This window comes from Sus scrofa, chromosome 1 (genome assembly GCF_054392235.1).
Source record: "Sus scrofa isolate SSC_HxYL_T2T_F1_AM1 chromosome 1, Sscrofa_HxYL_maternal_Yorkshire_Landrace_v2.0, whole genome shotgun sequence".
In the NCBI taxonomy this organism is placed as follows: Eukaryota; Metazoa; Chordata; class Mammalia; order Artiodactyla; family Suidae; genus Sus; species Sus scrofa.
In genome coordinates, this window is record NC_139383.1 from 107,462,365 (window position 1) to 107,474,171 (window position 11,807).

General features: G+C 53.3%; 1 protein-coding gene across 50 annotated transcripts in view; it reads left to right on the forward strand.

Moving 5' to 3' along the window:
* The first annotated feature begins 579 nt into the window (after window positions 1-579).
* The window catches only part of CTIF (cap binding complex dependent translation initiation factor), a 321,869-nt gene continuing 310,641 nt past the window's right edge, over window positions 580-11,807 (forward strand). For 20 of the 50 annotated variants that reach the window (XM_021092817.2, XM_084965542.1, XM_084965695.1 and 17 more), the window contains exon 1: window positions 580-855. The gene's annotated coding sequence lies outside the window, so the exon portion shown is untranslated. Of the gene's footprint in view, window positions 856-1,035; window positions 1,595-1,620; window positions 2,017-11,807 lie in introns of those variants that run through there. The other 30 variants (XM_084965480.1, XM_084965521.1, XM_084965622.1 and 27 more) reach the window with 12 other exon arrangements.

An 11,807-nucleotide genomic window follows, 5' to 3' on the forward strand; every position in this document is an offset into this window, starting at 1 on the left:
GCTTTAGCCCTTGCCATGGCCAATGGAAAATTAATTGGTTGCAAAGTGCATATCTAATTACAACATCCCACCCCTGCCACTGAGATGTTCAAATGTTAATTATAACATATGCATCTCAATAACAGACGTTAGCATTTAATACAGCGTTAATAACTACACTTGGGCAGCCCAATGCGTACACAAAGCTCCCTTTTATCTGCCATTAGTACGGACTTAGCACTTAAAGTAAGGAAGTCCACATCCTTAAAACTGGTCTGGTCCCTAAAACCCAATGTTATCCTGCAAGCCTGGACCGCGCCTAAGCCCCCAGTTCTCCCCACGCAGAGGTTCCCATCCAAGGCCGTGCCAAGGTCGTGAGGGGAGCCGGGTTTGGTCGGCCGGTTTTGGGGTGGCTAGACTGGGCTATCTAGGCTGCTCAGGCGGCATCCCCGGCTTCCCCGCGGCGTCCCGCTCTCCAGGGCCCGCCATCCCGGGAAAGAAAGGAGAACTACATTACCCAGCAGGCCTCCCGCCGCCCTCTTTCCTTTCGAGTCTTTGCACGTGGCCGGAGGGGAGGGCGGGGACTGGACGTCACTCTTCAACATTCTCTTTCCCTGTGTCAGAGCAGGGATCATTTTTTTTCCTTCCTTTACTCCCTCCCCCCTACCCGCCCCTCCCTCCCTCTTTCCCTTCCCTCCCTCCCTCCCCTCTCTGCTGGGTTGGTGCGCTGGGGCGCCGGAGCCCCTCCGCTGCCCGGACGCACGGAACTCGAGGCAGGAGTAGGCTCTCCCGAGCCTGCTCCCTCCCTTCTCCTTCCCTGCCCCCTTCCCCCACCCCCCGGCTCGGGCTCGGAGCGGCGGCCAGAGGAACCCCGAGGTGAGCATCCCCCTGCCCGCCCCCCTCTTTTAGTCATCTCCGCTTGCGGGTCGATTCGGGGACCCGAGAGGACGGCTGCGTGACGTGCGCGTGCTTATAGATAAATCCGGGAAAACCGCCCCAAACAATTCGCCCCCTTCCCCCCCTCCCTGAGTCCGGGGCGGCCAGGCGTCCGCGCCCATCCGTGGTCCCCGCCTCTGTAGAGGACCGCACTACGCGGTCTCGCCCCCTCCTCAGGTTTGCTGCTTCTCCGCAGGGTTCCCCGCCGGTAGGGGAGCCGAAGCCCTGGAGCTCCTGTGAGGAGGGGGGTTCTTGGCGGGGGGGCGCTCGGCTGGAGCTCGGCTCGCGTTGGAGCCGCGCGTTGTAGCCGCTGTCATGTGCCGGATTCCGACCCGTGGGGGGGGGAGGAAGAGAGCGAGCGTGATTCCTCTCCCTTTTGTTTTGAAGCCCGCATTTGCTGCATCAAGCAGTTGGTTTAGTAGCGGCCAAACTTGCAGCTGTTTTGACCGCGCTCCGCTGAGGTAGGGAGCGCAGCTCCGGGTGGCGGCTCCCGGCCGGAGGCTGCTGCGCTCGCGGCTCCCGGAGGGACCCGGAGAGAATGTCTCCTCGCTGCCCCTCCCTCCTTCGGTGACTGATTGTGTCAGTGGCAGCGGCCGCGTGTGAATGTGTGTGCGCGCCCGTCCCCGCGGGCGCGGGGATGTCTGTCGTCTAGACAGGCTGCTCCCTCCCTCCGTCCCTGGTGAGCCCGCGGGCCGCGGGGGGCGTGGGGGATGGGAGCAGAGGAGGAAACTGGATCGGTGGATCCATTGCAGTCGCAGCTTTGGACATTCCCCGCAGCGGTGATTGTGTTGGCTTATTTATTATTATTCTTGTCGCCGCTGTGTATCTGGGCCTAGGGAATAGATCCATCGGCGGAGCAGGGGTTAAGTTGACAGGCTCTGAAAAACCAGCTCGCGGTGGAGCTGGTGACCCAAGCCGGAGCGGAGTGGGCTCCAGCTCGGGTTCTTCAGCGAGCAGGTGACTGTCCTGAACACCGGCTTGGGGCGGGGGGGGAGGGTGCGGTGGCTGGTCTGCTGCTGCGGTCTGGTGCTCCTTAGGGCCGCGTACCCGAGCCTGGGGGCACCTGGGGGAGGCGTCCCGGGAACCGCGCATCTGAGTTGGGTACGTCTCTCCATTGACATTAAATGACACTCCGGGGTCTGAGCCCCTCATCTGGGCGGTGTTGGCTCTTCGGTTTCGTGGAGTTTTCAGGGTTGGGGTCGGGGGACAGATGTGAGCAGAGAGGGAGGTGCGGCGTGTAAAGGGAGGGATGGTTGGCGGCGCGGTGTGCATCCCCATCCCGGAGAGTGAGGCGTCGCCTCCCCCGCCCAGCTGTTTGTGTGTGTACACACCGCTCCGGCTTGGGGCGGGGGCGGGGACTGCAGAGAGCGGCGTAGTGGGGACGCGAGTGGGCCCCGATACCCCACGGGGATCGGTCCCGCCAGGGCTCGTCGTCTTGTGTCTGTTCGCGCTCGCGCCGGGGGTTACTTGGAGAGGGGGGCGTGCGGCTGGGGGCCCGGGGAGACCCTGGAGTTGCGTGTACGCGGAGTCAGTGAGGGAGTCCCTGGCCAGAGAGGTGCGACGGTCTCTCCCTTCGCAGCCCGGAAGTCCCCCTGACCCGGCGAGCTGACTGCCTACTCCGAGTCGCTGGGGACTGGTCTGGTGGGGCCTGGAGGAGTCTCGGGCGTGCGCGTGTCGCACTCCCACCCCCTCTCGGTTGACCCTTGGCCGGAGGCGCTCTGTGGGTGCGCGTGCCCGCGCCTGCCGCTACCTTCGCAGCTGGAGAGAATCAACATGCTATGCCCCACCCCCCTCCCAATTTTTCGTGCTGGAGATAGTGCGGGCCAAAGGCTGCCTGGCCTGCGCGGCCCCGGGCCCAGCCCCGCGCTGCCTTCTGCGCCGCTGCGGGGTGTTCGGCCTTGTGCACGCCTTTGCGGGCTCCGTTCTCTCCGCGCTGGGTCTCTGCGGCCGGGTGATTATCTCCCAGGCTAGGGGCCCGCGAGCTAAGGGAGGAAGCTGCTGGAGCTGCGGGCTTCACCGCGGCTGAAGGCTCCCGAGGGCGAAAGTGACACAGCACGAGCGCCACTGCTGCGGATCTGGAGGGGAGAGGAAGGAGCCGCCCAGAGGGCGGGGAGGGGCTGCAGGCTGTCCAGCCCGGTTCCTCCTGTCCACGCGGGGCCTGGGCAAAAACCTCAGGGATCCCTGCTACGAGCATGCTCGCATCGTGCGAGAAAATTGGCTTTCAGGAAACCCAATTATACTGGAACAGAACGCACCGAGCAGAGGTTATAAAATGTTCAGCCCTTCACAGAAGGCATTAAGGTTGCCTGAGGAAGCTCCCTTTGAATGTTTGAGACAGGATTCGATTTGCACACAGATCATCTCATCTTTGTCAAGTATCTGTCCTGGGTCATGTATACTTGGAGGCAGTAATTTTGTAAAGCATTTTGGGTACAGTGTCATCAGTGATTAACACATTGCTAGGATAATAATATGTTTGTGTGACTTTACAGGGCGCCCCCCCATCATATTTATTAAGAGGGCCCCATGAGGTGGAGGGGTATTAACCCCCCCCTTTACAGAATAGAACACTGAGGCTCAAAAAATGATGCAACTTGCCCTAAGCCTTTCTGTAATTTTTTTTTTTGGTCTTTTTTTTTTTGCTATTTCTTTGGGCCGCTCCCGCAGCATATGGAGGTTCCCAGGCTAGGGGTTGAATCGGAGCTGTAGCCATTGGCCTACGCCAGAGCCACAGCAACGCGGGATCCGAGCCGTGTCTGCAACCTACACCACAGCTCACAGCAACGCCGGATCGTTAACCCACTGAGCAAGGGCAGGGATCGAACCCGCAACCTCATGGTTCCTAGTCGGATTTGTTAACCACTGCGCCACGACGGGAACTCTCCTTTCTGTAATTTCACATATCAGCCTATGGCTTTTAATCTAAATAGTGGCCACCTTTTTTTGCTTTCTTTTCTTTTTCAGAGTAGGTCTTGATACCTGTGGAAGTACTGAACCTGAGAAGGGGGGTGAATTATGGTATTTATTTTTTGTCAGAAACACTTTTGATTTGCTACATGTCCTAACAAGAATAGGTCATTAAAGAACAGAAGTCTGCATTGCTGTTATTATCACTCATCTGATAATTTGCTTTTGGTGAATGATCGAATTATCGGCTTTGGAACACCCCGTATTTACAAAATTATACCTGTATATAATAAATACATCTGGATACATGTTTCTCCCACACATGTGGGTGTGTTCATGGGGTCCTTATTGAAGCCAAGGTTTATTCTTTAGTTCCTTGATTCTAAAACCATAGATTTAAAGTAGCTCCTGAGAAACCACCCAGCTTCTACTCCCTGTGCCCTGCATCTCCAGGGATAGGGAAGCCTTGAAAAGAACAAAGAGCTCCTACGTACCTGTGTATATTTCTCAGTTCGTGCACATGAAAGCTCTCAGACACAGCCTGGAGAATTATTGGGTTTGTCCCGATAATCAACTATTCATTCACAGATATATATTGAGCACCCACATGTTTGTGTATCTCGAAGCACATACAAAGACTTTAACATACCGACCCTGCTTGCCAAAGATATCTCCTAGCTGTGGAGGTAAATTAAGATTTTAGGCCCAGCAAATATTTGTTAAGCACCTACTCATAGGCTAGATACTCCGCTGTGTTGGGGACACACAAAGATAGGATAGCAGAAACAGCTAAGTTGCAGTGCAAAAAAAAAAAAAAAAAAAAAAACAAACCAAAAACCTGGATGAATCAGAGCTTGCAGGAGGGAACAAATCATAAATATTTTAGAGCACTCATCCTGGGACATATGTTGGTTGCAAGGGACACAGAATGCCAGTCCTGATCCTAGAGCAAATGAAGAAGGAAGCAACAGAGAAAGAACAGCCTTAATGTCTCTTGTTCTTCTGAACTTCAAGCTAATTGGCACCTCCCAGGTGGGCTCTGGAGGTCTGTCCTTCTGTAGAAATTAGGCAGCTCTTGGGAAATGACCCTAAAGTCAACCAACGGGTCTGCTAAGCAATGAGGAGCTGACAAGTTGTTCTCCGTGGTCCTGCCCCAGTGACAGGCTGTGATTGGCTGTTTTCAGTGATGGGATGTAGCTTTGGTCAAGGTCTCACTCTAGCCCTGCCTGAGCTTAGGAGTTTCTCTCTTAAAGGTTTTTGTAGATGTTTTTTTTTTTTTTTGTCTTTTGTCTTTTTTTGTTGTTGTTGCTATTTCTTGGGCCGCTCCTGTGGCATATGGAGGTTCCCAGGCTAGGGGTCGAATCGGAGCTGTAGCCACCAGCCTACGCCAAAGCCACAGCAACGCGGGATCCGAGCCGCGTCTGCAACCTACACCACAGCTCACGGCAACGCCGGATCGTTAACCCACTGAGCAAGGGCAGGGACCGAACCCGCAACCTCATGGTTCCTAGTCGGATTCGTTAACCACTGCGCCACGACGGGAACTCCGGTTTTTGTAGATGTTCTAATGTGAGTCTGCATTTTTTTTTTTTTTTTTTGACCATGCCTGTGGCATATGGACGTTTCCAGGCCATGGATTGAACTCTCACCACAGCGGTGACCCATGCTGCCGCAGTGACCACCTTGGATCCTTTAATCCACTCTGCTGGCCTGGGGATCCAACTTGCACCTCTGCTGTGACCCGAGCTGCTTCAGTCAGATTCTTAACCCACTGCGTTACAGGGGGTACTCCTCCCTGAGTCTGCTTTTTATCTACTCATTCCCAAACACACTTTTGGGGTCCTTGACACTGTTCTCCAATTTCATCTCAGTTTGGGGGTCCACTGCTCTTGTTTTAAGTTTCTGTTGTTCGCAGTTCAGATTATGAAGGAGGAAGGAGGAGGAGGTGGTTAGGACGGGAAGAGAATTCTGAGCCCAGAGAGTGAACAGGCGGTACAAACAGACGGGCCAGTTGCAGTTTTTGGGAATTCTCCAAACCCGATGGCATTTCTGCATAGCTTCCCCTGCAGTGTGGCAGCCCATTTTGATGTTCTTTTCGGGGGGATTCTCTACCTCTGGGCCCTGCTGCTGACTCACTGGTCACCTGAGCTCAGCTGCTCACATTCAGGCTTTATTCCTTTTCCCTCCTGCATGCAGTTTAATTTAGTAGGACAATGCTGTGACGTTGGACTTCTCCCTGAATTACCCTCATGCTGACAATTGACATCCTGCCTTTTTTTTTTGTTTTGTTTTTTGTTTTTTTTTTTTTTGAATTAAACCTGTGCCAGAGCTGTGGTTCAGGACAGGGTAAGAACAGACACATCCTCAGATTGAGGCACTCAGAGCTGGGAAGGGCCTTGTCACTGAGTTGACCTCATAAGCCCATGAGGCCCAGAGAGGTGAAATGACTCACCCAAAGTCACAGGGAGCCCTTGGCAGAGTAGAACAAGAACTCCTAAATTTTAATGCCTTGTCTCATCTTCTTTGTCTGTACTGTGATGCTTTCGGAAAAAAAGTGGGGTTCTTAACTTCCCAAAGAGTGCAAACTCTACACCTTCTTCTTTTCTTTGGTTCTAGAAAAAAGCCCTAGCATCCATCATTTAGTCTTTTTTTTTTTTTTTTTTGGTCTTTTTGTCTTTTTGTCTTTTCTAGATCAGGGCTGCACCCGCGGCATATGGAGATTCCCAGGGTAGGGGTTGAATTGGAGCTGTAGTCGTTGGCCTACACCACAGCCACAGCAACGCCAGATCCAAGCCGTGTCTGCAACCTACACCACAGCTCATGACTACGCTGGATCCTTAACCCACTGAGCAAGGCCAGGGATTGGACCCGCAACCTCATGGTTCCTAGTCAGATTCGTTAATCACTGAGCCATGACGGGAACTCCCACCATAGTCTTGAGATTGCTTTCCTGCCAGACTGGACTTCCTTGCCCTTTCATCTTTGGCCCCCAGGAATCTGGATGAGGGCATCTCTTTGGGAGAGGAGGTGTTTGTTTGGGCTCTTCCAGTGCTCTTAAGTTTGGTCTGTGACTTTCCCTTTGCATGGCAGGGTCCTCAGGAAGGGGTTTGCAAAGCCATTATGGATGTGCGTTTTTCTTGGAGGAGGATCCACATTTTATGTGATTCTTGTTCCACTCAAGTAAGAACAAGAACTACCGGGGTGGGGGCTAGTGGAATTGGCTAGGGGGGTTAGCACCGAAGACTATCATTAACACCCTGCGGTGGATTTGGCTTTGCTGTTTATGAAGTATTTCACACAAATGATCTCATCTGCTTTCTACAATAGCCCTGGAAGGCAGTTCTCATTGTTCCCATTTTGCAGATGGGGAAACAGAGCCTGTGTGGTTAGTGACATGCCCTAGTCACAGGTAAGCAGTAGGGCAGGGCTCTGACCCCAAGTCTTCAGACTTCAAATCCAGTGTCCTGGACCTTCTTTATGTCCACTGCTGGCTCATGTCCAACCACAGAATCAGACTCAAGGGCTAACTTAGCCGGGGGTGGGATGGATGAAGTGTGGGAGACAGTTATCATAACAGGAATATGTGGACTGGGGCCAGTTTGGGATGATTTCATGGGAAGAGGTGAATTTGGGAGTAGGTTTAGGGTCATGGCAGACCTGGCAGAGGTTTTCAGCTGGGGCCATGGCCCAGAAGGGTGTGATGGAGAAATTGTGTGTACTTGGTAGGGGTGGAGCTGACTCAGGAGTTTGGGTCGGTCCTGCAGTCAGAGGGGGGTTCTCCTAGTGATTGGGCTCTTTCTCTGCCTAGCTCTGTGCTAGGCCTTGGGGCTACAACAGTGAACAGGCATAGCCCTCCTGCTTTCAAAGAGCCCTGTGTCTCACAGGGGAAACAGACACTGAAACAGTTAAATTCAGTATGGTGTGGTGAGTGCAGCAGTGGAGAAAGTTGCCTTGCAGACAAGGGCCACCTGTACTAGCCTCAGAGGTCAGAGAGAGCTTCCTAAGAGAGACAATGCAGGAGCTGAATGCACGAGAAGGGATTAGCCAGGAGAGGAGACAGGAGAAGGGCATTAAGGGGGAAGGAACAGCGGGTGCAAAGTCATAGGGGACCGAGGCTGCCTGGTATAGGAAGGGGCAGCAGCAGGGGGTCAAGCACGAGCCAGCAGGTGCACAGAGCCCAGCTCTGAGGGGATGGTGAGCCTGGTTGAGGACCTTGCCCATTCTCAACATGGAGGATGGGGCTTTAAGCAGAGGCAAGGCACATGGCCCTGGGCGAGCAGGGAACATGATAGGGAGCCAGGCAGCCACTGAGTTGATGAGGCCATGACAGGCTTCATACAGTCACAGGGGATGAGGCCTAGAACCTGGGTGGTACGTGTGCAGATGGGAGAAGGTCATATATTGAAAACACTTGGAGGAGTTCCTGCTGTGGCGCAACAGGATTGGCGGCATCTCTGCAGTGCTGGGACACAGGTGTAATCCCAGGTCTGGCACAGTGGGTTAAGGACCCGGCATTGCTGCAGATGGGGTGTAGGTTGCAACTGTGGCTTGGATCTGATCCCTGGACTGGGAACTCCATATGCTGAGGGGCAGAAGAAAAAAATTGGAGAGTAAAGTCTGCTTAGGGAGGGGTGCTGAGGGAGGGGTGCCAGGTTTCTGGCTTCCTGGACTCAGTGGAATGCAGCTTTTAGTGGGGTGTGACCTGGTTGCTGGAGCAGGTCTGCTGGGATGGGAGTGGGAAGAGGGATCGCGGTGAGTTTAATGTTAGCTGCGCTGAATTGGAATGGCTGGTAGGAGAGCCCAGTGGAGCTGCCTTGCAGACAATACAACGTTCAGGGCAGAAGCTGGGGCAGGCTGTGTGCACCAGAGCTATAGTTCTGGGAAAGGGGGAAGGAAGGTCTGCCACTGAATGTGGCTGCTGTGGAGGCCACCGTAGACAATAAGAGGACCTCTTCCTCCCATTGTCAGAGAATCCTTTGTCACGCCGGGCCCACTGTCGTCAGGGAAGCCAGGCGGGGATGCTGTGTCATGCTGGAGGCCCAGCTGGCAGAATCCAGCAACAGCAGAGAGCTGGAGCGCGCCTCAGCTGGAAGCATTAGAGTGAATTAGGGGAGAGGCTTTTTCATTTTTAACATCCCTGGTGAACAGAGCCCTGTCCCAGGCCCTCAGGGCATGAGTAAAGGGCAGGGGAGACCTGGACCGGCTTCCCAGTAGTGGGCAGTCCAGTTGGGAGACAAGATGTGGACCTAGGAAGCCCCTAAAAAGCTGTAATAACCGAGCAAAAGAGTAGGATGCCTATTAAATGGATGAGGGCTGCGGGCACCTCTCTTCCTGCTATGCTGCATTTTTATGGAGCTGCAGTCATCTCGTTTTTGAGCCCTCTGGACCTAAAATAGTGCCTGGCACATAGTAGGTGTTCCTCCTACATATTTGGGTCTGCAGGGGATGTGGCCAGAGTTAGTCGTTTCATGGGGGGAGGTCAGCCAGGAAAGGTTCCCATGAACACGTCCAAAGAGAGGATCTCAACCCTGATTTAGAATATTTTTAGTATCACAGTGGAGTAAAAAATCTTGAAAACCTTCCAACTACCAAGCATCTAGAAACGCTGTTTGAAATATTACTAGCATCCTCTCAAAGAAGAACTGAACTCCGCAACTGCAAAAGAAGTCCCTAGGGAACTCGGAAGTGAGCGTGGCCAGTAAGCTTGCACTGCCGCTAGGCCAGGCCTGGGGTGAGGGTGGCTGTGGGTGTGTCGAAGTGGTCTTAGAACCAAAGGCAGTTGAGCGGTGACTCTGCTTCCTCCAGGGTCCGAGGTGAGACTGAGAGTTAGCATGGAGGGGCCTGCCTGAAATGGGTCCCAGCCAAGATTTGCAGGCTTGGAGAAAGGATGGAATAGATGTCTCCCCACTGGCATGGAAGCGGAGGAGGGGAACTTGTCTGTCTTGGCTTGGATTGGAGCAGAGAGAAAAAAATCTTGCCTGGAAACTCAAAACCTCGGGCCTGTTGTGGCTTTGGATGTCCATTACACGTGTGGTCCAAAAGTCCCCAAGAGGAGGAATTACCACGTAAAGCCCAGCTCTTCCTACCTGTGGGCCCTGGGCTCTCATGGGTGCTGGGGAGATGCTGGGGCTCGTCACCCTTCACGGACTCAGGTTTCCACCTTGGAGAGAGGCTGCAGAACCTGGGGGGCCTGAGTGAGGAGGAGGAGACAGAGTCCCTAGTAGGAACCTTTGAAAAGGGCCTTTGAGACCTTGCAGACTGCTGAGGGTGTGCACTGCGGTGGAGAAGGGCTGTACCTGCCTGGGGGCTTCATCTCTCAGCAGAAGCCTGCAGACAGACCTGTCCAGGAAGGCCAGAACATTCTCCCCCAGTGATTTACTCAGGCCAGGTCTTTACAGAGGAGGCCTCTGTCCAGGTTTCCCCTCAGGGTGCCCTTTGCAGATTCCAGCTGCTACTGGTTTCCCCCAGACCACGTGCCCCAGAGGCTTGAGTTCCTAGAATTTCTTTTTCTTTTTTTCTTTCTTTCTTTTTTTTTAATGTCTGCACCCATGGCATATGGAGGTTCCCAGGCTGGGGGTCAAATCGGAACTGTAGCTGCTGGCCTACACCACAGCCACAGCAACACGGGATCCAAGCTGCATCTGCGGCCTGTACCACAGCTCCTGGCAACGCTAGATCCTTAACCCACTGAGCGAGGCCAGGGATCGAACCACATCCTCATGGATCCTAGTCGGGTTGGTTACCACTGAGCCACAATGGGAATTCCCAGAGTTCCTAGAATTTCAGACTTGGGAGACTTCTCAGAGATCACCTGGTGGGTCTCCTACCTGGTGAGGGACTCCTCCATCGGCACTGGCTCAGAAGCTTCCCATGGCTGGGAGTGTGCTGCCTTAGGGGATGGTGCTGCCTTAGGGGACAGTGCCTCCCCTGGTGAGAAGGCTCCTGCCCCCAGAAAGACCTTATGTGAGCCTCAGGCCCTGCTGCGCTCTTTCTACCCATCACCCCTTTGGCTGTGGGCTATCGTGAAAGATGCTTTTAAGGCCTTTCACCATCCTGCTTGCTTCTGCTGGAAGGGCCTTAATTTGCCAAGCTAAGAGTCTGAGAATCTAGCCGTCTTCCATCCTTACTTGCTTAGCAAAGAAGGAGCATTTGAAGATGGGATGTAAGGTTTGCTGAGCTGGCTGTGATATAGACGTTTTGAGAAGCTTTGGCTCAGGGCTTTACAGATTATGCCTAGAGAAGCAAGTTCCTTCCTCCAACACCCGGAATATATTTCAGTTTGTAAGTAAGTGACTCAGGAATCTGGAGCGGGAGCTGATGTTTATTGAGTGTCTCTTACGTGCTGTGCTGGGCACAGTGCTAGGTACTCTCTGTATGCATTAGTAATGAAAGTAACTTCTGTGAGAGAGAGAGACAGAGAGGGAGTCAGAGACATGGAAATGCCTAATGGGTAGCTGTGACAATTGAGCCCTAAAGTTATTCAGAAAGAATGTGTGTGGTTCCATCCGGAGTGGGTGGAGCTGACATTCCCCCTGCTGTTCCCTTATAGGGCCTTCCCCTGGGATAGGCAATGTCATGATCTCACCAGGAGCTGAGAGAACCCACAGGCTTTTGCCATATTTATGGGTCACTTGCTGAGATATGGGTTTGAACTATGAGATCAAGAAAGAGGCCTGCTCTACAATCCACATCTTTTTTTTTTTTTTAATAATGACTTTTTTTTTCCCATTATAGCTGTTTTACAGTGTTCTGCCAATTTTCTACTGTACAGCAAGGTGACCCAGTCACACATACATGTATGCATTCTTTATTCTCACATTATCATGCTCCATCATAAGTGAGTAGATGTAGTTCCCAGTGCTACATGGCAAGATTTCATTGCTATCCATTCCAAAGGCAATAGTTTGCATCTATTAACCCCAAATTCCCAATCCATCCCGCTCCCTCCTCCTCCCCCTTGTCAACCACAAGTCTGTTCTCCATGT